The sequence below is a fragment of the Thunnus albacares genome, chromosome 6, assembly GCF_914725855.1.
Source record: "Thunnus albacares chromosome 6, fThuAlb1.1, whole genome shotgun sequence".
Lineage (NCBI taxonomy): Eukaryota > Metazoa > Chordata > Actinopteri > Scombriformes > Scombridae > Thunnus > Thunnus albacares.
This window is the reverse complement of record NC_058111.1, coordinates 16,395,180-16,422,282: the sequence shown is the minus strand read 5'-3', so window position 1 is coordinate 16,422,282 and position 27,103 is coordinate 16,395,180. Positions and strand designations below refer to the sequence as shown.

At 41.9% G+C, this 27,103-nt stretch overlaps 1 protein-coding gene across 3 annotated transcripts in view; it reads right to left on the bottom strand.

The window, feature by feature from the left end:
• npas1 (neuronal PAS domain protein 1) overlaps positions 1 to 26,640 on the bottom strand; it is a 63,908-nt gene extending 37,268 nt beyond the window's left edge. Inside the window, exons 1-4 of one of the 3 annotated variants that reach the window (XM_044354666.1) lie at positions 26,556 to 26,640; positions 23,380 to 23,495; positions 23,056 to 23,192; positions 22,829 to 22,969 (exon numbers count right to left, since the gene is read on the bottom strand). The gene's annotated coding sequence lies outside the window, so the exon portion shown is untranslated. Of the gene's footprint in view, positions 1 to 1,387; positions 1,480 to 22,828; positions 22,970 to 23,055; positions 23,193 to 23,379; positions 23,496 to 26,555 lie in introns of those variants that run through there. The other 2 variants (XM_044354665.1, XM_044354667.1) reach the window with 2 other exon arrangements.
• Positions 26,641 to 27,103: the final 463 nt, after the last annotated feature.

The window sequence follows — 27,103 nt, the reverse complement described above, 5'->3', positions numbered from 1 at the left end:
AGCACCTGCCATCTCAGCAGGTGTGTGTGCAAATGATCCTGTTGGCGACGTACAAAACGCAGCACAATTTAAAGCAAACAAACAACACAGGTTTGTAGCAACATTCAGGAAGAGCATGTGAAACATGCACAAACACTTAACACATACATCTATATATAGAAAGATGTATATGTGAACACGCTCACTTGCGCATTCTCACACACTTTTCCCCTTTGTGAAAAACTATTCTGACTGATTTTTACTTCAAGTGACAAGCCTCCAAATACACTAACAACAAATTATGAAAAAAAACCCTGAAAACCTAAAATTACTATGTGATGGTTTGATGTTATTTACTTTACAGCAGCAGTGAACACTCTGCGTTTGTCACAGTCATTCTGCCAATTTGGACCACCTGCTGCAAACACCCTGAAGGCACCGAATGTTACTGAGCCAGTAAACTGTGACCAATTCTGCCTCTGCAGGTGGAGACGGACACGCAGCCGCTCACTCTCTGCTTCAATATCTCAAACTCCTGCACACACACACACACACACATGCACATACAATTTATCTGAAAGTGGTGGGCCGCTGTGATTGAGGTCATTTAGCACAGAGCATAAATACACATAATTATTTGGCTTATCTGGAAAGCAAAGATTGGAATATTTGCACTGAAATTGTTAATCAAAAATTTAATGGATGAGATTCACTCAAAAGTTTGTGTAAAAAAGCAATAAGCCACATGTGGATGAAATGTGTTTTCAAGGGCGAGCTAACATTATCGGACTAATTATCGGATCACATGAAACATTCATAAATCTGTGCTTTTGTGCAAAATAATGTATTTTCTTTAATCAAACGTGTAACACTTTGTCACACAGTAAAAAGAGAGCACAGTAAGTAGAGGAGAGTTCAATTTTAAAATAAAACTCACATTATTTTATTTTCACTTCATCGTTTATTTACTTTAAGAAAAATAAATAACTTTCCACTAATTGCTGCTGTACCAATTTAGTCAGATAAAAGTAATAACTCTAACATTTCTCTTCTGTCCTAAATGAGACATAGCAAAAAGTTATCACAGCTTCATACATGCTGTTTTTTATCTCAGAGAAAGAAAAAAACAATGTCAGGTTTAGATTTAAGAAACTACAATAAAACACAAGATTTAATCTGTATCAAGATTTTTTTTCAAAGACATGGCAACAGATTAACAGACTTAAATTTATCCAACAGCCCAAATCGGATAAAAGGCAACAACTTTATGAGCGTGTGTGTCCGATGAAAAGATTCAGACTAAGAAAGTGAGAAAGTGTGTGTACATGCAAGCATGCATGTGTGTGCATGCGTGCTGTGTTTGTGTGTGTGTGTTGAGCATAAGTTGTTAGATCCATTATCTACTCACCTGAAGGGCATTTCCAGCGTTCAGTCTGCTGCTGTTGATCTGATCCACTTTGTCTCTCTCCTCCTCTTCCTCCTCCTCTTCTTCTCCTCTCCGGTGCCCCTGCTCTGCCCTGGCGGTGCCCCCCCCCCCCACCCCACCACCACCACCACCACCACCACCACCTCGATCTTAAACACAGCAAACAAACACTGTGTGTGTGAGCCAAGGGGGCTGGGACAGGGGCAGCGTCAATCCCCTCACTTTCACAAAAGCCGTGGCCGTGCAGCCGGACACATCGTGGACTCCCGTTGCAAGTGTGTGTATGTGTGTGTGTGTCTATGTGTGTGTGTGTGTGTGTGTGTGTGTGTGTGAAAGAGAGAGAGCGAGAAAGAGAGAGAGAGTGTGTGTTTGTGTGTGTGTCAGTGGAGCTAGCTGATGTAGCTCTCCTTGGCTCTCAGACTCACTTCACTAACACTCTGCTCCGCTGCTTCTTGGAGATGGACTCAGATTAGGACACAGCCAGTGTGAGAATCTCTTTCTCGCTCCCTCTCTCTCTCTCTCTCTCTCTCTAGCTCTCTCTCCAGCCGGCATGCTCCCTCCCACCCTTCCTCTCTCCCGCTCACTCATTCACTCTCCTCGCTGAGCTTCTTTCTTTTCATTTCCTCTTGGGAAAGCCATGCACACCAGTTGTCTCTGCCTTCAGCTGCTCCCTCTCTTTCTCTCTCTCGCTCTCTCTCTCTCTCTCTCAGTCACTAGTAAATATAAAAGGCATGCTTGTACAGCCCCTCGCCTCAGTCTCTCTCTGGCTCTCCCTCCCTAACTCGCTGTGTCTCATGCTTTCGTTTACCCCCACCTCTATGTGCCCCCCCCCCACTTTCTTTCTCACTGTCAAAGCTGCCTTTCAAATGCTGATTAGCAGCCGGAGTAAAAGAGAGAGAGAGAGAGAGAGAGAGAGCGAGAGAGAGAGAGAGGGAGAACGGCTGAAACAAGTGGGAGATTCCATCACATCCAAATGTATTGTAAACTGTGACTCCCGTCCCGTACAAACACACATTGCTACACACACAAACTTGTTTTTGTCACTTATGAGGACATTGCTTTGACTTATATTAATTCCTGGAGACTTATCCAAACCTAACCACAACCAAAAAACTACCCCTAAAATGTTAGGGCATACCTCGTGAATTTTTGTCCAACAAGTCCTCTAAACTTAATGACAAAGCATGACATTTGTCAGTGTCTTCCAAAACATCCCATCTGGGCGTTTTCTGATGCACCTCTACCAGTAGTCAGATATTGTTTGTCAATGCCTGCCCAAAACCTTTACAAAAATGACTGACTGAAAAAATTAGTGAAATATTTTTATGATCCGACACCACTATTGGTAAGGTTTGGTTATATTTAGGCACAGCATCTACTTGGTAAAGATTAGAAAAAGATTGTGGAAGTTAAAGTTAAGTGTGAAGTTAAAAGAGACCAATGTTCTGTCATGTCAGTCACACAACTTGTTCACCAGGTCGTCTAGAATCTATAATATTGCCACACTTCTTCTGCTTTTGCTTCTGATACATTTAAGACATCCTTCCCATGGCCACAAGAGGTCCTTGTCAGGTAAACTTGAACATAGGTCATTTTATGCATTTTAACAAAGGAAGACTGCATTCATTCTTCTTGTGAGGACTGCCCACTTTCTTCCCTAAATGGGAGGTGAGTCCCCATAAATGTGACTGTGTAAATATGAGTAATACAAGTGCAGATATACAAACAACCCCATATCACACATACTGTACAAGTGAGCAGCTGCAAGACAAGCAGCCAGGACAGGAGGGGAACCTGAACACACACTGGCAGACAGACACACTCTACCTTGTAGCCGTTCACACAACAACACTGTAGCAGTGGTCGGTGGAGGAAGTAAAAGTAGCAATAAAACTGTGTAAAAATACTCCATTACAAATAATAGTTCTACATTGAAAATCATATTTAAAAGTACATAGGTTTAATCAGCAAAATACACTTAAAATATTAGAAGTACTCATGCAGCCTCTGTGAGTGTTGTATTATTTTACATTATATTACTGGATTATTATTACTAATGCATTACCATGTAAGCAGCATTTCTATAACAAAACATCACATTTAAAAGCTGATATGCTTTGTATCTAAAATCTTAATCTGCAAAGTAATTATAACTTAAAAAAATACGTTCAGTGGAGTAAAAACTACAACATTTCCCTTATAAAGTAGCATCATGCCAGACCTGAGCTAAGAGCTCCATTGCCAGTAAGAACAGCAGTGGAGACAGTGGGCATCCTTGCCTGATGCCCCTAAAAATCTAAATGTTTCTGGACATTAATCTACCAATATATAACCTTCAGCCATTCCATAAAATTATTGTTTAAACCAAATTCCTCCAAGATGTAAAATGGATAAGGCCATTTGACATGATCTACAGTGTCTACAGAGACCTATCGCTGACATATCTGAAACATTTAGTAATCTTCTGATAGTAATATATTGCAGCCTTTAACAAAGCCTGTTTGGTCTTCTTCAATTACACAAGCCAGAATGTTTTCCAGGTGAGTTGCCAGAACTTTGGATAACATTTCTACAGACCCATCTCACAGAGATAAAAAGGCACTTCCCTAAATGTTGGTCTTGTAGTGAGATGTGTTGTGGGTGTGTTGTGGGTTCTGTTAATAAATATTTTAATGCTTTATAGAATTTACTAGTAAGACCATCAGAGCCTGGAGCCTTCCCATAGCATATAAAGTAGCATAAAATGGAAATACTCAAGTAAATTACAAGTACCTCAAAACTAAAGTAAATTTACTTTGTATTTACTGTATGAACAACCATGTACTGACACAAAACTACATACACGTAGACAAACAACACATGCGATTGAAGATGCGCACACACACGCGAATGTGTATACGTGAACAAATAATCACACTCAGAGACTCACTCAAGTACTCTCTCTCCCACCAATCTCCCTCCCTCCTCCTCTCTCTCCTCTGTTCGTTCCCCTTGCCCTCAAACACTACTCAGAATATTGATACATCACCCCCTCCTCCTTTTTCTCTCTCTCTCTCTCTCTCCGTCTCTCTCTCTCTCTCCCTCCATCACTCACTTTCTCTGCTGAATACTGATAGGCTGTCTACTCCGTGGTCTGAGTTTCAAATCTCTCCCTCCCTCACACTCCCTCCGTCGCTGCACCCGCTACAAAAAACAGCAACATAAAGGAGGAAATAGCAGAAGTTAATGCACTGAGGTAGACATAAATTCACTTAAGTACCATTTCAGATTATGTCAAGCCAAAAATGGGCTTAACATTGTGCGAAGGAGGGGAGGAGGGGGACAGAGGAGGAGGGGGGCAGGAAAAGTGCTGCTTTGGTTGGCTGTCTTGCCAGCGGAAACTGGCCGAGCGGCTCACAGCACTGTAGTGAACGGGCGGCCGGCAACAAAAGGGAAAAGACGTGTGAAAAGTTCAGGCAAATGAAGACGCATTCAGTGTTTTTGTCCGACTCCCACCCTCCCGCCTCATTGTTGGGCATGTCGGCTATGGCGCGGCCGAGGGGGGAGAAGAAGGGAGTGAATGAGGTCGTCAAAGAGTCCCAGTGAGCCCCCTCCACTTCACACACGCACACACACACACACACACACATGCACACACACACACTCAACAGCTTGAAACAGCTGAGAGCAGGGTAGAGCTACAATAGGAGAAACAACACAGACAGAAAATGTTTTGCTTTTCTCTCATGGATGGGGAGGTGGAAGGGCCTATTTGTGTGTTTAAGTGTGTGTAAGCATAAGTGTGTGTCTGCGTGGGAGAGAGTGTGTGCTTAGTCTCTTTGGAGGAGGCTTTCTGTCTGCATTAGAAGTGCAGCGTGTCTGAGACACTGGGAGAGGGAGTGTGTAATTTTGTCCTCCAAGTCTTCCCCAGGCGTCCTTGAAGGAGACTTGCAGGGAATATCTGACTGTGTGTGTGAGTGTGTGTGTGTCTGTGTGTGTTTGAGCCCTCACAGGCTTAGTTTAGTACCGGAGGCTTGCCTCGCGGAGCAGAATTACAGGTGTTCCCTTCACAAATCAGGGTGCTCCTGAAAGTAACAAAAACCACAACCTCAGGCTGGAGAATTAACTCAGCCTGATGAATGGGAAATGTAATTGAATTGAGTGGGTAAATAAGAGTAGAAATCCTTAGTCAGTGTGTGTGTTCTTGTGTGTGTGTGTGTGTGTGTGTGTGTGTGTACATGCATGTGGAATAGCGTATGATGAATGTTGCAGTCAGTGAGACAGTCACACCCATGCTGATCATGTTTCTCAGCCTGTCTACACATGCTATCAGCTGCGGTCAGTTTGATGTAGTGACAGAAAACCACCTTAATAGTAGCAATACAGTAACATGTGTAAAAATACTCATGTAACAATCCTGCAGTCAAAATTGACTGAAGTCAAGTATAGGTAAAGAGGTATTTTCAGCAAAATGTAACTAGGTATATATCTAAGTTTTAAATAAGTATCAAAAGTTAAAGTACTCATTATGCAGAATTTCCCTTTTCAGAGTTTTATATTATTATTATCATCATTTTATATTTAAAGAAATACTGACTAGTATTTAAATATGCACTTACTTAAGCTCCACCTCTAAAGTCAACAAAGAATGAAATTGAGCTTTAAGGCATGAATGGAAATTGAGTGAAAGTTTATTGTTAACCTTGGAAACTGTACTTTGATGCAAAAAATCTTCATTCAAATTCCAGAGAGTGGATTTTGAGTTGAATTGAGCGTTCACTTATTTTAAAGTAAAAAAACGGAGAACTTCACAATTCTTTTTAAACTGAGGCCGTCATCCTAAATGATAGAGGGACAACCGCTGGCAGGTTTAGGTTAAAGATTTAGCAGATTTATACAGTAATGGGTCTTTTGTACGACTGCAGACGCCTTTAGATTTTCTTAGGAAGTAAACACAGTGAAGATGTTTTTACGGCTATAAAAACTCTGTGTGTGTGTGTGTGTGTGTGTGTGTGAGTGCAGTGAAGGAGAATGAAGTTGCTCTGCAAAATACTGTAAACCTGGGTACATCAGAAATACACATATTGAATTGTTTGTTTAACATACGTGTACAGACTACGCAATGGAAAACCACAGACAACATAAATAATAATAACCATATAGTCTATTCTTCTTTTTTATAATAATGTTTCTTTGGATAACAGGATAACAGTAACTGTCAATCACTTAAACTAAAGTTTTAAATTTTGAATAATCTTGAATAATTAGAAGATTTGGGGATTTTTGTTCTTAAGAGTCAAGAAAATCCACAAATTTTACACATCAAGATATAAATGTTTAAGTCTAAATGTCTTGGAAAGTACTCGATGGAAAGGAAGCTATCGAGTTGCATTGTGGGAAGTGTAGGATCCAGCATTGTTTTAGCTTGACCTGTACTAGGGAAATTCAGTTAGGATGTGTCAGCCTCTGCTTACAACCTTTTTTTATTAATCTCTCTGTAGGCCCCAAGCTTTATGGAGGTGCAATACTAAATCACTGGAATACCCTTTTAATCACAATAAAAGGAAACCTTGATACAAATCTGTCTAAGATCATCGTCGATGATGGTGCATACATGATGATATGATGCAGCAATCTTGCAGCAAAGTTGTTTTTTTTTTCCCTCAGACATCTCTTTCTGGCTGGAAATAAAATACATTAGCAGATTCAGTAGCTGTCAACGTAGTATTTAAGACCATACAAATTCAGCATAGCAGAACACAACATTTTCTTCACCTTCCCCTGCAGCAGCTCACATGGATGATAAGTATGAAAGGGTGTTTAAAGATAACTGCCATAGAGTAGATAATATTCCAAATCAATCAGACAATAATTCTTTGAGGGCATGTGGCCATTAAGGAGCCATTTCGCCTTTTGTTGAGTATGCTCCTCCATATGTCATTGAGATGCATATCTGCCTTTCACACTGTCTGTCTGCTCCGCTATTCTCTATTCAACAGTGACCCATTGCTCCCTGCCATACAATCCTTCACCTTTCTGAGCTTAAAAGTAATTACCACTTTAATTTGCTGTCCGCTTTTGTGCATGCCTGAGTGTATCTGTAACTGACTGGAGTGCTTGCTGTGTGTGTGTGTGTGTGTGTGTGTGTGTGTGTGTGTGTGGGTACATCACATGTACTATGCATACAGGAGGCAATGAAGTGTATGCATTCATATAAATGTAAGTAGAACTGAAACAATGAGCCAATAATTGATTAGTTGATAGACATGAACTTATAACAATTTTCATAGTTGATTAATCATTAAAGTCATTTAATAACAAAAAATAACTGATTGCAGATACTCAAACGTAAGGATTTCCTGCTTTTATGTGTTTTATATTACTATGAATTGAATATGTTTGGATTTTGGACTGTTGGTTTGAAAGATAAAAGATTATAATAAAAGATTAATTGGGAAAATTCATTGAACCAAAAATGAAAAATGAAAATGAAATCATTGGTTGCAACCCTAAATGTGAGTATATGAAGGTTTTGCACTATGTAACTACTGTTTGTGTACATTAATGTTTGTGTGTATAAATAGGCGTGTTATTCACTTATACTTATATTCACTTACTAAAAATGCATTTACTTGCATGTGTGTATAAAAAGATGTGTGAATGTTTCTAATATAAATCCTTTTTTGTACGTTTCACAAATATTTGGGCAACTATGTGCATAGAAATGTGAATATGTGTGTACTTAATGTGTGCACATGTGTGTTTTTTGTATTTTTAATACGTGTGTGTGTGTTTATGGTTTTCCTCCCATTGGCCCAATTACTCCAGAACCAAACCCCCTCTGCTTCCCTGCTTACCCCGAAAATCCCTCACCCCTCTCACCTCACAGTCCCAGTGGTGGACCCTCCAAACACCCCAATCTTCCACCCCCCGCCCCGCCTTGCATGGCCAGATTGTCCATCACAATACACCCGACCCCCCACAGGACCTCCACCACCTCCACTGTACCTCCTGCTTCTCTCATCTCCAGCAGTCTCACTAAATCATCACCATTGTTCCCACTTTGTCCCTCTTCTACCATCATCTTGTCTTTCTCCTCCTTCATTTACCCCTTAAACTCCTCCTTTTGCTCCCCCCTTTTCCTTCCATATCTCCCCCCCTTCCTCACTCCTCCATTCTTCCCACTTTCGCCCCCCTCTGCCCTCCCCAGTCCCAGGTGAGCTGACGACACAAGGAGAGCAGAAACACTCGGCGAATATTAATGGTTTGATCTGAATATTAATAAACCATGCATCTTAATGATCTTTAAAAAAAAAACAAAGAGCCACAGTCAAACGCTATACTGCCGGGATACACACACACACACACACATACACACACACACACAAAGGCCTATGCAAACCTGCACACACACACTGAGCTGAACTATCTGTCCTGCATGGCGTAGATTAGTTAAAACAGGGCCTTATCCTCCAACCTGCTGTTTAAATGCTGAGCATCACGTTCAAGACAAATGTGTTGTCTTTTTTTTCCTCTCAGTAAATGAAGACACCTCTCCTTTCCCACGTCCTTCTCCTCTATCTCCTCCTGTTGCTGTCTTCATTTTCTTTTTATCTTCTTCTACTTGTTTAGCTCAGGCAGCCCCCCCTCACTCTTTCCCGCTCCCTCTACCTCTCACGGTTGCCCCATTTCACCCCCCTCCTCCTTCCTCTTTACCCACTCCCTCCCTCCTCTTATTCCCCACTATCTCACCCTTTCTCACTCTATCACTTTCTCACTAGATTACCCCATCTCTCGCTCCCCTCTCCCTCTCCCGGCCTCACCTACTCGATATTCCAGCCTTGTTCGCCTGCAGTCTCCAGCACAACTTTCTGACCCACTTCCTCTCTCCTCCCTGGCCCCCTGATCAAAGCCTGCAGGACGGCATCGCCTTGGGCAGAGAAGAGGGAGAACGTGAGATGGGGGGATGAAGGGATCCAAGCTGAGAGAAGAGAGGAAGAGACAGATAGAGTAGGGATAGAGCGGCACGAGAGAGAGGGAACAGAGAGATCACAAGGACGGGAAGAGGAGCCAGGTGCCCTCTCAGCCCAAGGACAAAAGCTCTTCCTGGCTGATCACACACACACACACATACACACAGCGAGGCCCTGTCAGCGCCGTCATTCCTGGTCATGTACGTTATGTGTGACAGGAGCGTTGACATTAATGTGGCACGATAAAAAAAATATATCTTTTTTTTTTTTTTCCTGCAACCTGAACGCCCAAAACAACTCAACTTTAAAATTGATGGCCATTAAAATTCAACAGGATGTTTAATAAATTACACTTTCAGATTACATGTTGTCCCATCTTGTTATTCTGTTTTGCATTCAGCCGTTGCACAGGTGAGTGCACTGCCAATGTGTGTATCTGTATCTCAGCAGGTGTCATTCAGAGTGCAAACTCTCCTTCTTATTAAGTCATTTTTATCTTTAAGTCTTATTTTCTTAAAAGAAATGTATAAATCTGCTAGTGCAGTAAGATTATTTCAACTTGTTTCAAAAATTTTCAGAATTTGCTTTTTTCTTTGATTCTAGTGCAACAACCTGACTTCTTCTTTTTTGTTTCAAGATGCAAACTCTCACTTCTAGAAAATTATTAAAACAATTTGTATTTGAAACAGACAACAAATATTCTCACTTGCTCTGACAAAACAGTGATTTTAGGACTCAGCTGTAGACAGAAAAAACTTGATAAGATGGAGATTTTTTTTTTTTTTGCAGTGTGTAGCCAGTTTCTCTGTGGAGTCGTTATAATTTTAAGAGTCTGTGTCTGGGTTTGGGATGTAAGCTCTGTCCATCCCAGTGGCCGTGTCGGCTGGGCAGTTGGGGTGGGCGGAAAGGATGGAGGAACACCAGCCCCATTTGTACCCAGAGCGAGGTAGCGTGTACTTTAACATTCCCTGCGCATCCCGACAAAGAGCACTAATTATAAATAAATTAGGGACACGACACGGTGTGCCACAAGGGGACCAGCCACAGCAGTCAGAGAATAGAGAGACTGATAGAGAGAGAAGAGGGTGTGTAAAAGAAACAGAGAGGTGGGAGGGAGAGGAGAAGACAGAAAGAGAGGAGGAGAGAGCAGACAGGAGAGATTTGGCAATGACATAGAGGAGCAAGTAGGAGAAGAAAGTAGATAAGAAAATAGAGGAATGGAGCACGGAGAGGCCTGGGGAAAGAGGGAGTGGAGGGGGAGTAGTGTAAGCGAGCGGGTATACAAGGCCTGAATCCTCAAAATATAGCCTGAACATACATCTGCTGCCAAAAAACTGACAAGATTCTCTCTAGATGACAGAGGCAGTGCAATATGTTTGAACGGAGATAGAAAAAGGTGGCAGGGAAATTAACAACCAAAATGAAACAGAGAGAAGCAACATCTTAAAAAAAAAAACAGTGCTGATACAAGATGAACTCTACAGAAAGAGCAAAAATGAATCTGCCCCATACATTATCTGTTAGAAATAGATTGTTATTTTAGGAGTAAATAATACAAAACTGATTAAATAAATACTACACAATAATCATAAGGTGGCGATATCTCACAGAGAATTCTACACACACTAGTCAACACTCCCTACCTGTCACTCAAGCTTATCTGAGATGACTTGTCAACCAAGCAAGTGCATGTCAAGAGACTGTCGTGTGTGTGTGTGTGTGTGTGTGTGTGTGTGTGTGTATGTGTGTGTGTTTGTATGTGTATGTGGAGAGAAGAGAGATCTGTTTCTGTTTCTTTGTGTCCGTGTGCACACAGGTTTGTGTGTTCGCCGGCGCACACATGCCCTCGCCTGTGTTTGTTGTGTGGTATGTGTTTAGTGTTAAGTGTGCATGCATGTGAGCATGTGCACAGGGAGAGAACCTCGCCGCTATCTAAATGGATCACACTTCAGAGTGTGCCACCATTTCTCAGAAGCTGCCATCTCCGTGCAGACAGACACACAGATAGACAGGCAGACAGGCAGGCGGGGTGGGGTGGGGTGGGTGTAGGGGGAGACAGGCTCAACCGGCTTGCTCCACTCAAGGTTATGTCCTGCCTGAAGTTGAGAACTGATGACTGTCGCCACAGCAGGAAAATGTGCCAGAGTTCAGGGGGAAAATAACCATCGTCTTTACTTGCGGGCATTTCTCTGTGTGATGTGATGTGAATGTCTTAAATGATGGAAGTTAACAACCTGACTGGACGATAAAGCCGGGAGACATTTATCATCCCTGAACAACTGCTTTGTGTCTCTCTGTCACGTTGAGGCTCAGAGCTGGGGGTCAGAGGTCAGTCGACTGTGACACAGACAGAGAAAGGTCTACTAGCTGACCTGCGATTGGCCCCTGACATGGCAACCCCCCCCCACCCCCCCCACCCCCATCTTTGGTATCCATGGCTACTGAGCTGCAGACAAACATGATGTCAGTATAGGACTTATGGGGGGGCGAGGTGCAGCAGAAAGGTCAAATAAAAACTCAACACGTGCACATATTCACACACAACTAACCTCCCATTACAATAATTATTTTGTGATGAGAAGACACTCTGCCATGTGTTGAAAATGATTTTCAGAACCAACATAATAATATGAAAGCGCCGGGGTCTATCCATTATCAAAGTCTATTCTTGTGTCTGGTCTCTAAACTTTCTGCACAGAGGAGAGTTAAAGAAGAAGAAAGGTAAAGAAGGGAGGGAAGACAAGAGAGGAGCAGCTTGTTGCATTAGCATTCCACCAGCAGAGAGGCTGTCTGTTTGCCTCTGGCAGCAGCCGAGAGTGGGGGACACTCTCTGCATCCTCACACAGCTCGTCTATCTCTCCTTCTGTCACTGTCTATCTCTCGCTCTGTCTGTCTCTGCCTGTCTCTCTCTCCCTCGCTCTCCCGGAGTCTGTCTGTTACATTTCTCCCTCTACTCTGCCACTGCCTGTCACTGTTTTTCTCCACTCTGGACAGTTTTCCTCTGCAGTCTTCTCGTATCTCCCTATCACTCTGTCTCACACTGTCATCTTTCTTTCCACTAATTTCTATTTTGCCCCTTCTCTCTTCACCTCTTTTTTCTCATTCAGGACCTCGTGTGCCCCTCGCTCCCCCTTAGAAATGATTCGTTTCACTACTGAGAAAACACAACTGCTCGAGCCAGGAGGGCCAGCAGTGAGTCGTGAAGCTGCGTAGTGTATCATGATGTTGGCAGGTGTGTGTGCTTGAAGCTTAGAAGTTCTTCTTAAGTAACATGCAGGAATTAAATAGATACTTCCAAATATAAACAAGCATTTTGTGCAGTTTCTTTACTACTGCCTCTTTTCACTCATACACAAACTACACAATGGTGAAATATGCTTGCACTGACTCTGCTTAGCCATTTTGTTTTGTTATTGATAATTTGATTAAAATGGCAAATTTATTATAGACGAAATCTGAGGATTTAGGTGAATTTAAATTTGAATTCTATGCCAATGCTGTTGAGTCAGAATCTCAGGATGGCAAATTCCCTGTTTGTTGCCATGGTGATTTTAATAAACACCAGCCTTGACCATTCCATACATGCAGATACATAAAAAGGCAATCCATTGAGTATCACGTTCATTTTCAATTATTTGTTGAATGTATTAGAGGTTATTTTTGCATGAATTATTCAATGTAATTCCTGCTGTAAATAAGAAGGAAAACAGATGAGCACAGCCAAACCAAAATATTAAATTCCATCTCCTTCTCTTGGATCATAAGATGGTCTGAGGAAAAATATGCTGCTCATTCATATGCTTATCATTACTAAAAGATGACAGCAAGGGGATAAATGTAGGCCTACTGTGAAGTCTATAAGTAGAAGCACATTGGACATGAAATGAGTGCATGACCTTCAGCTTTTAGCTTTTAGCTAGCTAAGAATATTCATAATTTTATACATTGGAAAATAGAGGAGATGGATCTTTTTTTGTGATGGGGTGGAATATTTTTTATTTGTCAAGTCAGTCACCTGACTTTGTCCCCAGTATGTGCACTTGTTTCCCCTGCTGAAGACCAGAATGAAAGCAGAAAGCCCTTGAAACAAGCAAGAATTGAAGATGGCTGCAGTAGCCTATAGGCTAGGCAGAGCATCATCAGAGAAGACAGCAAATGATGTTTGTGGGTTGTTGACTTCAGACAGTTATTGACCACTTAGGATTACACACCAGCTATTATATGATGATTCTATAATGAATATGATGATTTGATTTTCATTTATTTTAACTTCTGCAATTACTTACATCCACTATTCAGCAACAACAGTATGTTGTTACACTGTTCACTAATATAAATGTAAACACTTAAATTAAAGTTGAAAGCAGATCGGTTAGTAATTGATAGCGATTGTTTCATTTCAAATCCAATTTGCTAGATTTTAAGTGAGTAAGTTTAATACAGCACCTTCCTAAAACAGACGGCACAAGGTGATTTGCAATACCAGACAATAACAGACAGAAGCAACAGACACAGATTTCAGATGCTAATGAAGAAAATAAACAGCAAAGTCCCACTGCTTCCAGACTGAACTGTTTGTAGAGGTGTGTTCACCCGTTTGACTTGAATTTTTTTTTTAAAAAGGAAAAAATGCCATGAGCCATGAGTGCTTTTCAACTTGTCAAAATCCACTTGTCTGTCTTCTCTGCCATGAAAGAAATAAAACATTTAGAGAATCCAACTTTTGTCAGCATTTTCTGCCTGTGTGCGCAAGATTTGATGCCTTCTGAAATCCAGCACAGTTTACTGTCTTTTTCTACCTGACAACAATGCACATTTGGTTTACCATCAACTGCAACCTGCCACAAAGAAAAACATGTTCAAACAGGAATGCAAAAAAAAAAAAGACTTTAATGAAAACATTCAATCACGACAGAAACAAATCACCATATCGGTATGATGAGTACTCGCCATAATACTCTCATGATTACTCTGCTTTATCAAATTTAATTAGATTATGAGGGCTTAGCTTGGAAATAGCTGTGGGTAAGTAAATCACATGCTGCTCAGGAGCTGAGCTAAAGCTGAGCCTTTTCTGTACTGTAGGCACCGAGACAAAATGCATTCAAACAAATTAATAGTCCATTAAATAAAAGCAAAACTCTGCCAGCTAATAGTGCCTTAAAAGCATATTAGCATTAGAACAGGATAGACACTCATTTGTCTCATAAGAAAGCATTTTAGCAGCCAGAAACTCAGGGATGAGTTAGCAGCCTAGTGTTTCTTTCTTACTTTCTTTACATACACGTGACATCTGGCGGAGGTCTTTATCCCTGCACTGCTGTGAGTGATGGTTCGACCTGACCCTGACATGATCAATTCTTTCTTTTTTTTCTGTTTCTTTTTTCTTTCTACATTGTCACTGAAACTCATCCTTCTCATTTAAAAGGTACTGTATCTCCCTTGTCTCAATTAATCTCACTCTCTCCCTCTGTTTGCCCTTCCGCTTTTCCTCTCTCTGCATCCCTGCATCCATCTTGTTCCTGCCCCACCCCCCCTCCAACCCCTTCCCTCAGGCCCAGCCACCACTCTGGTATTCCCAAAGTCATCTGCAATCAGACATCTTCAATGGATTAATTACACTGTCCTCACACGGCTTGATTGAGCATCTAACATCTACACCCCACCTCCTCAGACCCCGATGCTCCCTCCTCACCTCCACCCACTTGCAGACCTCGGATGTTTTCTTCTCACCCTCTTTTCATCTCTCTTTCATGCTTCCTCTCCTAACTCCCTTCCTTCTTTTATTCCCTCTACCTTCAACTCTGGACCCCACCCCAACCTCCTGTTCGTTAAAATGACCACAGCGGTCGTCCCCCTTTCCTCTGGGCCAGGGAGCCTCGCTAATTGGACATCGATTGGCGGGACCCTCTCCATGATCTCTCTTGAATATCGGGATCACACTAATTGAAGAATTAACTTAGGTGTGACTCGGACCTGGAGAAAGAAAACGAGAGAAAGGCAAAGACAGACAAAATGCTTCAGCTTAAAGAGATACGATAACGTACACACAAGGGTGCATCCAGGCACATTGCTCAACATTCCCATGCACGGGTGATCACGCACAAAATTTGGAGGAGATCAAGAGAAGTCCGTATAGATATTTTGCCACATAGTAGAATTCACAAAATGTTAAATTGATCTTTATTATCTGATTTAGAGTAACTTTAATTAATGGAGCTCCCATTAACAACGCAAAAAAGAGCAGAGGGAAATTAAACAAACTTCCCCAGAGGAACAGTTTAACTATCTCTATCTTATCTTTATCTTTACTTATCTTTGGCACACACATACACTCAAAATACATACGCAGTGTCTTTCTCACCCCTCCCTCCAACACACACACATCCACTTCACATCAATCATAGATCCCAGACCATAACCCCAAAAGCAGAGTGCTGCTTTGAGTCATTCTAAAATCATGATGGATGACAACTTCCCAAAGCAATCCCTCTGCGTGCCAGCATCATTTAACTAAAGGCATCAACCTGCCCTAGCCAATACCACTATTCTCTTTCCCCGGCCTGAGAGCGCCGGACTCCGCCTTTCGAACCCCTGACATGATTCTGAAAAAAAAAAAGAAATCCTCCTGAGGAGACATATGAAGGCTGCCAGAGAAGAATGAACTTCATCCAAGTTTCTGATCAAGAATCTGTATTGTTTGCCCCCCCCCCCGTCTTTTCACGAGCGGTAAAGACGGAATTGCGAGGAGGTTAAGCTGACCTCAGGCTCATGCTTTGGAGTGGGCTTACCCTGGAGTGTGAGATGACAAAACATTTAGCCCGATCTTACTTGCAGCTCACTGACAGGCTGAAACAAAAGAACAGCCTCGGAGGAATTTAAAATCATTGAATGAATGTCAATTAATTTCACAGAACGGAGTTGAATTGATTAGAATATAAAACAATCTTTCTTGAAAGCAAAAGGGAATTGACGTCCAAGGCCTTCCAACAGTGAGAGTGGGAAGACAGAAAAACGACAAAATGAGAGAAAGACGGGTGATTTTGTGTGTATGTGCTTAGGTGCATGCGTGAGTGTGTGTGTGTGTGTGTGTGTGTGTGTGTGTGTGTGTGTGAGCTCAGCAGTTGTGTTGCACGCTTGGCTGGCGGGGTGTGTGTAAAGTAATTAACATGATAGCCTCCCTCTCAGCCTGATAGCCTGTTCCCTGCAGCGAGGTCGTTCAACAGACACCAACAGACACCTGAGCTGCGTCTCAGACACAACCCCGGAACGCATCTCTAATGCAAACACACACACACACACAAACGTGTTCAACCCACATATGCCTGGTACCAACAAATACTGGGAACATACAGTACATCTATCAGCAGAAATGACATGGCACATGTATGCCTGTCAGCAGTATAGCTGACAAACAGTTTATTCAAAATAAACTGTTTATTAATTCACCTTGACAATCATACAGCCAAAATGCAAAATATGTATTTAAGAAGCAGAGTGGGAGCAAGAAATAGAGATATCTCCACCAAGGCTGACACAATGCCCTAAATATTTCATTTTATTAACACAAAATGTTAAGATGTTTTAGTCTCTATGTGGATCTAAACTGGGGGAAAAAAATGCTGATATACATTTTTTCTTTAAATCATGCTGATTTGTGGACATTACCTAAATTATGTAGGGGAATATGAGGGCTTAATTGCACAAGAATGAATTGTGCCATGTCTGACTCATGACCAGTGAGTTATGGCCATGTAAATATGGCATTTTCTGTAGCACCACCTATAGGTGATATGCCATCAAATTTTGCAGGATTGTTTGGAATTATCATGTTCATGTGTTATTTAAATGTGGTAGATATTGCACAATGTTATGGCAGTTTAGGTAATGTGCAAGTAAGCCATGTCTACAACTATTTGGCAACAATTTAGCAATTCAATAAATGTTTTGGGCGTCATCCAAAAATACTAAACTTGATGAAGATTGGATGAAATGTGTCTTCTATTCAGGCAGAAAGGTCTAAACTAAAACGTTTGTCTTGAACTCAGGAATCTATAGGCATCTTGCTTGTTCGCCACACAGTTCTATAGTTATGAGTGAAAAGTTAAAGTGGGAATATATATTCATAGGAATGTGGGAATATTTTTTACTATCTATAGCAAAAAATTATAAAACCTTTTTATGACTACATTCTAACTTTCTACTACACTGAAATCTGTTAAGTAGATTTTGATCCTCCTAACTAAAAAACAAACAAACATAAGGGGACCAAAGAATACGACCTTCTTGGCAGACGCAATGAGACATCCCATATGACCACTGGTGGCCAACACAATGCTGACAATATCCCTCCCTTTTCCTCCAGTACAATCTATTGTTTCCCTCCTCTTCATCCCTTATAACCCCGAGACCTTCACTCTAGTCCTCTAATCCTAAAACTGCGAGTTGGTCCATACCCCCAAACACCCCCTTCAGCCCCACACAGCCCTCATTTGCTAAAGGATTAGAGCGGGGGCACTGGGGTCAAAGTGAGGCCACCACCAGAGACCCTAAAAAAGAAGAAATGCACACACACACTGGGGACCACAGAGCCAGCAATACACACACACATTAGCATTGTGTGAACTCTGCACACATGACACTGCTTTAAAGCACACAGTCTGAGGAGCATAACAGCATTATGTATTCACATACTGTAGGTGTGTAGGTAGGACCCTCATCCCCAGACATGCACTGAAACAGAGACAAATTTGCATGAGCATGTGCAGAACTAAACAAATTGACCTTAACTCTGTGTCTCAAAAAAATACTAATACATATCTGTGCAACTTTAAAAACCAGGGTCAAATAACAACTTCAGAGGAAGGCTGCTGATAAATCTTAGCAGCTCTAAAGCAGCAGGAAGCACACCTTCGAAAGAAGTCTAAGTGAGAGAGAAAGACAGGAGGGAGAGTTAGCGAGAGAAGAAAAGTGATTGTCAGGGAAAGAAGAAACATCACTCTGAAAACTTCTAAAGAAGGCCCTGCTCTGGGTTTTAAATGCTCTCCTCCCTCTATCACTCCCTCTCTCTTCCCACTTTCCTCTCATCCCTTTCATGAATTAAAAGCACGGCCGGTCTGTGGGGAGAAGCATAGTTAATTCCGATCAGATCTCCTCCTCCCCCCTCTCCGCCTCCCCCAACCCTCCTCCTCTCCTCCCTGGGCGATGGTTGCCGCGCAATCTGACAGACGGAGATGGGATCTGACAGTAAACAGGCGTGTGGATGCCCGGCGCGTGATTGACACGTAGGCAGGTCGGCGGGGGCCCGCCCCCCTCCTAATCCTGCCCTGTCAGCTCTAATTGGGGAGGTGGGGCTCTATGTCACCAAGGTGACTGATTGACAGGACCTCAGCTTTGCATAGATATGAGGGAAAGGTGGGGAGGTTCACGCATGGCATAACACTGTTAACACTACTATACTGCTAATAGAGATATGTGTGTGTGTGTGTGTGTGTGTGTGTGTGTGTGTGTGTGTGCGTGTGTGTGTGTGTGTGTATGTGGTTGCTGTGCGCTCATGCACATTCACAGACACCCAGATGCAGGTGAACAGACTCATGAACATGGCTGAGCACACAAATAAACCCACAACAATAACCATGAACAAAAATCAACATGCATACAAGATGTCTGAGCGCAGTGTATCTACAAACACACACACACACATACACACACACACACACACACACACACACACACACACACACACACACACACACACACAATATGTTGATGTGCTGTGATGAAGAGCAGAGGTTGTAAATGCTACAAGTGCAGAGATAGAGGACGCAGGGAGGAGCATATCTCAGAGGTTTTCACCGTGTACAGTAGAGGCCAATGAATGGCAGGGCAGAGGTGAAACACTTTGCCATAATACTCAGACATGCACACATATCATGTATGTGCTAATATGCTAAATTAAGAATTTTCCTGTGAGTATATTTGTATGCATATATGTTGCCCTTTGGATACATGTGATGTACTATAAGGCAGCAGTTCCCGGCCTGGGGGTCAGGACCCTCAAAGGGGTCGCAAGATGATTAAGAAGATAAAAAAGAAGAAACAAGTCTTCAGGCACACTAGCGGCTCTGTGAGGCTGTACTTGGGAACAACAGAGCTTTGAGCTAAATGCTAGTGTCAGAATGCTAGCATGTTCACAATGACAATGATGTTCAGCAGGTATAATGTATACCATGTTCACCATCTTAGCTTAGCATGTTAGAATGCTAACATTTGCTAATTAGCACTAAACCCAAAGTACACAGACAAATTAAAATTTTGACCTGCTGGTAGATGAAAAGTGAGTGGATCACCAAAGTTATTAAAATTCATCTTGTGGGGGACATGAATGTGTGAACCAATAGTAGTAAAGACATTTCACTCAAAACCGCAAATTTCAACCTGCTAGTGACACTCGAGTAAAAGTCAGAGGATCATCAGGTAGGATACATCATCTGGGAACCATGAATGTTTTCACAAACTAACTGGTAATCCATCTGGCAGACGCAGAGATATATCACTGGATAAGAGTAGTTGATTAACGATTAGTTGATTAATAGATTAGTTGACTGACAGAAAATTAATTGCCAATCATTTCATTATTTTCAATTCTCTGGTTCTAGCTTCCCAAATATGATGATTTTCTGGTTTCTTTAGTCTTCTTTGATGGTAAATGAATACCTTTGGGCTGTGGACTGTTGGTCAGGACAAAAGAAGACATTTGAGGATGTCACCTTGGGCTTCGGGAATTTTTTGGCATTTCATAGACCAAACAACTAATTGACTGAGAAAATAATCAACAAATTGAATGATAATGAAAATAATCATTAGTTGCAGCCATAGATAAGTGAGAATTTTGACCTTCTAGTAGCACTGCATTAAAAGTCACCAAAGACATTAGGGTTAATCCTCTGGGCACTGGGGATATCTGTACCAAATTTCATGGCAGTCCATCCAGGAGTTTCAATAAAAATCACATATGTCAACCTGATGGTGGTGCTAGCGGAAATTTCAGGGGACCACCAAAGTCAGTTGGATTCATCCTCTGAGGAACACGAATGTTTGTACGAAATCTCATGGCATCCATCCAATAGTTTATGAGATATTTCAGTCTGAACCAAAGTGGTGGACCAGCTGAGCGACAGATCAACATTGCCATACAGGTACCATGCTGCTGGTTTATACATAAATTTAGTTGCCACTTTATTATTTAAAACAAGTGCAGACTAAAAAATAGAAATTTTAGAGACATGTTGATTTAACAAGGTTGTGGTTTGTGGTGATGTTGATTTGTATTGTGTGTTTTTAATGTAAAACTAACAGAGGGTAGCGAGGTGTACTTAATGAAGTGGCAACTGAGTGTATTTCTGCTACTCAAAATTCTGTTTATTTTTCAAACTTTGCTTTTTTCTTGTGAAATGCTGGATAGTTTTACATCCTCAGGCCTCTAAAAATAATTAAAAAGAAACTATCAACTATAGTTGATCAGCTCACTGCTCACTGACTTGGACATTGCTTTTTTTTAAAGGGTCATAAACCAAAAAGGTGGGAAGCACTGCAGCAAAAGACTGTCATATTATGTGCTCCAAAGTATCTGAATTTGTATGGCTAATTATAAATTGGTAATTGTCACAAAACGTGTCTGTTATCTTTGTGAATGAAATTATTTTAGTGGGGGTGTGTGTGCATGCGTGCACGTGCACATGTGTGTGAGTGCGTGTGTTTTGATTGACAGCTGCCACTGACCTGTGCCAGTCAGAGTGCCATGCTGCGGGGCGGTGGGGTCGATCGCTACGGAGACGACCTTCGCCCTCATCTGCATCCTGCCTTCATTAGCAGAGCCAGGCAAGGAGAATAACAACCCAATAAATTAATAAAGAGAAAGCGGGAGAGAGGAGAGATGGAGGGGAAGGAGGGGAGGGAGCGGACAAGAGGAGAGCAGGGAGAGCAAGGGTAAAATGGGAAGAGAGTGAGGGAAGGAAGGAAGCGGGGGGAGAGGAAGCAGGCGTGAGGAAAGGGCAGGGAAGGCGAAGTGTGAGAGGAAAGAGTGACGCACTGAAGTACAGAGAGCTGGAAGAGAGGAAATGGAGGGAGAAGCTGCTAAAATAGAGTGCGTGTGTGTGGAAAGGCTGAGGGTGTGTGGTCAGCTCAGGTAGAAAAAAGCTAATAAATGAGAAGTACAAAGAGGTCGAGGATGACAGACAGAGGGAGTTAAGGATACAGGAATGAATTTATAATGCAGATAGAAGATGCATCTGCAGTATATTGGGTTGACGCACCGAACCGCAAAGCCAAAACGAAATTGGTAAATTTACCCAAGAATGACTGGAAACAGATTTCGCCAAAAATATCTCTGGGGCTGATTTAGAAATGTGGCTCCCAGCCCTGTTTAAACAGAGTATTGATACATTACCATCTGTACTGGCTCTTAAATGCCAGTATAGACAGAGATGCTCTAACTGGTCCACAGAGCAACATTTTGACAGGGCCAAATGTTCCAGATTTTCCCCTCTCATTCATGATCGGGGATTAACTCTGTAAGTGACTTAGCATGCCCACCACACAGCGAATGTGTTAATAAAGTATGAGGTTTAATCATACACTGTTGTACTGAATGCACAACCTTGCTGCTCTGGTTCACAAGCAGACAAAGATATAGAGGAAAATACCTCTCGAATACCTCCACACTTGCAGTAAAACACACACAGCAGAGTCCAGGGGAAGCTTGCCTTGTAAATAAATTATGAACAAGTATGTTACACGGGATAGACTGTTGGTTGGGAGTCTTCCCATGAGGACTCTAGTAATGATGCTTTCTCATCTTTCCAGCAGAGTTGTGTAACGTATACCACCATCTATTAATCCATCTTCATCAGCATGATGGATGGAAATATAGCCTATCCTTATGCCAAGAGATCTGTGCTTTAAAATTCTCAGTTCCTAACAATGAACTGTATATTTACAACACACCTAGCACGCTACGTTCATTAGAAATTTGATGGCATGTTCCGACTGCAACTTGTGTTAAAAAAACTTTATAAATAGCTCAGTTTGAAAAACTGAGAGATGTTCATTGAGCCAATCACAGCCAAGTCTAACTGAAGTGAAGAAACAACAACACTGGCACTCTCAGGAGCAACGTGCAGCCTGCTACCGACCACCTAATAACACACATTGCTGAGAAGACACAGGTAATGTGCCTGGACTGAGAAGTGCTGGCTGTTCAGGGTCGAGGAGTGTGAGTGCCGGGGAGCGGGGCCTGCTGTGCTGGGGAGGAAATTCTCAGGGCGATCGATGCGGAGGATTAGGGCCGGCTTTGGGGCTCAGAGGCCTGGATCTGAGCAGTATTCTCAGTGGGGCCCCTGGGAGAGCTGGAGAGGAAAGCTGAGGGGGAGAGAAGAGGACGGCCAGGGGAGAGAGAGGAGTGAGGGCTAACCTGGAACTGTCAGGAGGCTGAGAGAGGGTAGGCCAGGCTGGGAATAGAAGAGCAGTCAGGGTCCCTGTTGACATCATGAATGGCACTGAAACTCTGCCACCCACTCAGATAAACACACACCAACAAGTCTGATTGGATAAGCTGCAGAGCAAGGAGAAGGGAAGAGGACATTTATTGTAAAAACAGACCGACAAAAGCAAATGAAGTTGGTTATTTTGTCTCCTTACACTCCATCTTTTCATTTTCTCCGGGCCAAATCGGTAGTTGTCTTCTAACTTGATGAGTGCGGCGCACAACAAAAGGCTCCCTCCGTCTGTGTGTCTGCCTCTGATGCTCATGATTGGTCAGCCCATTCGCCAGCTCGCTGCTCTCCCCCGGGTGTAGACGGTTGGATCCATGATTCATTTTGCAATGAGGAAAAAAAAGGAGAGAGCGCATGTGAGAGAAGAAACAGCCAAGACCACTGGGAAATTATACGGTGGAGCGGCGTGGTGGATCTGGAATTAAACGGCATAATTAATCAAGCAAAAAAACAAGCACGTTGCTCATACATTTATTATTTGCATTTTTTCCACTTCAGGAGATGTAATCAGCAGATATATACGTCGGGGCCCCTGATCCGTGTCACAGGGACCTGGAGGCCGGGCACCCATTTCGACCACTGACCCTAAAAGCGTAAAGTGGGATCAGTTCTGCTCAACGCTTTATTTTTTCTCTCACTGACTATCACACAATGCCCTCTGCCTCCAAAGTAATCTCCACAACAAGCAGAACAAGTCCCACAGAATCATGTTGTTGTCTCCCTGTCCTTTAAATTAGGATGTCTGCAAAATTGGGTTCACAACTCTGGGCTCTCTGTGGAGTTGTTCTGCATTATGCATTGTGTGCACTTGACCCAATAAAGAAAAACTAGCCACTTTTAGAAAGATACCGCAGATACATCACAGCAATATGATCACATTGCAGTAAAGGGGCTGACAAAATCACATAAATACCTCATGAAAAAAACTGAAATAACTAAATCACCACTGCAAAGACGGCAGCAAAGGTCACATTAGGTTACATGCCAATTAGCAGCACTTGTCAAACCCATGTACACTACTGTGTGTCCATCATACCGTACTCTTGTGACAGCTGCTTTCTTTAACATTGCATCTGCAGTTTGGGCACTGATGATTTGGCTTATTTGAAGCTCTGTTAGCTGTCTCACGTTGCTTTAAAAACTCATTTATCAGTACTGATTGCCAGGCCTCTGGTGCAGCTGACAAATGCTGCTAATTTGCACGCAGCCTAATATGACCTAATATTTGTAGTTTTGAGTTTTTAATGATGATTTAGTGACTTCAAAGTGCTTTTTCATGAGGTATTTGTATGTGATTCTGCCTTCCTTGTAGTCATTTTGCAGTGATATTTATCTATTAAAAGTGGTTAGTTCTTTTGTGCAGAGCAACTTTATTTAGGAAACATTGTTGTGACCCCAATTTTGCAACTTAAAGCACTGGTTCCCAACCTTCCAAGCAAACTCTTATCACAGGTTGCAGATGGCTATCAGCTATGAGAAGTTCAACCAAAGGTGGTGAGGTTTCCTTTGCCGCTTTGATGCCTTTTAATAGCTTTTGGAGTCGTGAAGATGTTAAACAACTCTCCAGTATACATTTTTAAAAAGGAACAATTTGAGAAAACTCTAACCTAAAGAACATGGTGTCTTTTTACATGAGGCATTTCTATTTTGTAGTTTTGTCCATTGCACATACAGTACATCACATTTATGAACACTGATCTAGAATATTATTATTTGTATATATTTTATACAAATAATACTTATCTGTATCTTGTTTCTATCCTCCTCACTGATCTTTTTTGTGGCTCTGTCTTGAGGAAGCTTTATTCTATCTTGTAGCAATAATATATGAAATGTTAAAGATGCCATGACGCACAATAATATTAAACCATGATTATGTATTAGCCAATTAGCACTGGTTCCCAACATTTTTGGCTTGTGACCCTTTAAAGCCAAGCAATGCCCACTAGCAACCTCTCATCCCAGGTTGCAGATGTCTATCAGCTGTGAGATGTTCAACCAAAAAGTGAGTGATTCCTTTTAAAAGTTTTTGGCGTCCTGAGAATGTAAAACTCTCTAGTATGAATACAAAAATCAAAGATTTGAGAAAAAATAAGCATCATTTTCTGTTTTGCATCTACTTCTTTACTGTTCTTGGATAATCTCACAACCCCTTAGATTTACACTTAGCGAGGGACCAAAAGAATTAACGTGATGCATTTCCATTAGGTATTATCTATATTGTACATTGCACATACAATAAATTACATTTATACACAAAAGTGTGTAGAGCTGCAATGTTTAGTCAATTAATCTATTAGATGCCAACTATTATATTAATCACCAACTATTTTGATAATAGATTAATCACTCTGAGTCAGTTTTTAAGAAAGAAATGTCCACATTCTCTAATTCCAGCTTCTCAAATGTGAATATTTTCTGGTTTCTTCAGTCCTCCATGATAGTAAACTTAGTATCTTTGAGTCAAACAAGATATTTGAGGACATCACAACAGTGTTCGGCATTTTTTCACTATTTTCTGACATTTTATGGACCAAACAACGAATTGATTAATCAAGAAAACAATCGACAGATGAATCAATAATGAAAATAATTGTTAGTTGCAGCCCTAATGGTGACTAATGTACTGTATAACTTTGATTTATTATTTTTATGCAAATAATACTTCTCTGTACCCTGTTTCCAGCTTCTTCACCTCCATTTTTGTGGCCTTGTCTTGAGGATCAATTAAGGTTTATTCTACCTTGGCAATAATGTAGGAAAGGTTAAAAATGCCATGAAGAATAGTAATATCACTAACATCTCATACAGTGCAGTCACACTGTATGTTGCCCTGTCAATATGCTATTAATATTATCCAATTAGCAGGGGTGGTTTTACTAATATAACAGATTGGTTGTTGTTATAGTAGAAACATTGATGTAATCATTTTCATTGCTGAATTTTTGATCTCCTGTGCCTCCAACCACATGTATCTAACCCCCTATTATGCCCATAATGCATAAATACATCAACCAAACAGTTTGAAACGTATCACTCTCCAGCTGGTCAATACGGCTTGTTGCTGGAGTGCCGTCATCAATCGAGGTATCAATATGGAAATACCACTGTGACCCAGACATTAATCAATGGGTTCCTCGGGGAGGAGAGGGAGGGCAGGGGCACCTGAAATCATCAATGAGACTGATCGGCCGGCAGTCAGACTCGGACAGTCCGTACTGATAAGAGCATTTCCACCTGTAGCGGCCGGAGCGCAGAGACAGGCCGCATCTGAATTCAATACCCGCCGCCGCAGCTGCGAGCTCGAAGCCCAGAAAGACACGGTTGAGCGGAGATACGTGCCTCGACTCATCATAAGATGATATATGTCTCCCTGCTCCTCTATGTCTACCTCAGAACTTTTTTTGGGGCATGCTTGCACTAAAAAAGCACATCACGCCTCTAAAGCTGAGCAACAACGACTTCAAATTAACTTCTTTGTCTTTATTCTGCGGCTTACTTAGCAGAGCACCCCCTCATCTTCCTCCCCGCTATCTCTGGAGTTTAGTCAAACCTATTTCCCCCTTCAACTTCAAACTGTAAGAGGGGGAAGTGGGAGCTCGACATCAATGAGTAAAGGCCTTCATATTCTCGCATTCAGCTCACTGTGAGAGCAGGATTAAAACGTCGTCTCACTCCTGACATCCAAATCTTGACCTAATCAATTAGGTCCATGGTTTGCGTTTGCCTCCTTCACTCAGATACAGCAGGGCAGGCTCTGACGGGTAGTGTGGGACAAGTGAGCCTCCTAGCGGCTGAAGTGTGTACGCACAAGGCAAAACAGCAATATGCCAGTGCAGAGACAAGTATTATAATAAATCCAAAGGAAAAAAAAGGTTGGATGATTGTGATTTAATGAAATTATAGAGGAACAAAGTGTGCAAATTCACCTCATACATGCATGTCTGCAACTGGTTTCATCCCCACTGTGGCCAGTAACGCAACGTTGAAGATCCCCATATTTGACTTCCAATCAAATCCCGCGCTGCCCTCTCCCTCATGACACTTCTTAAAGGTTAGAGTTCAAGGGTCGTGTGTCCTGTGTGCACACGAGTCTGCCCTTTTCAATCCCAATCAGCCGCTCTTTTTTTTTTTTCTGTGCCAGAGTGAAGAGAGATGCACCACAAAGGTCATGGACATGGATTTCCTTTGGT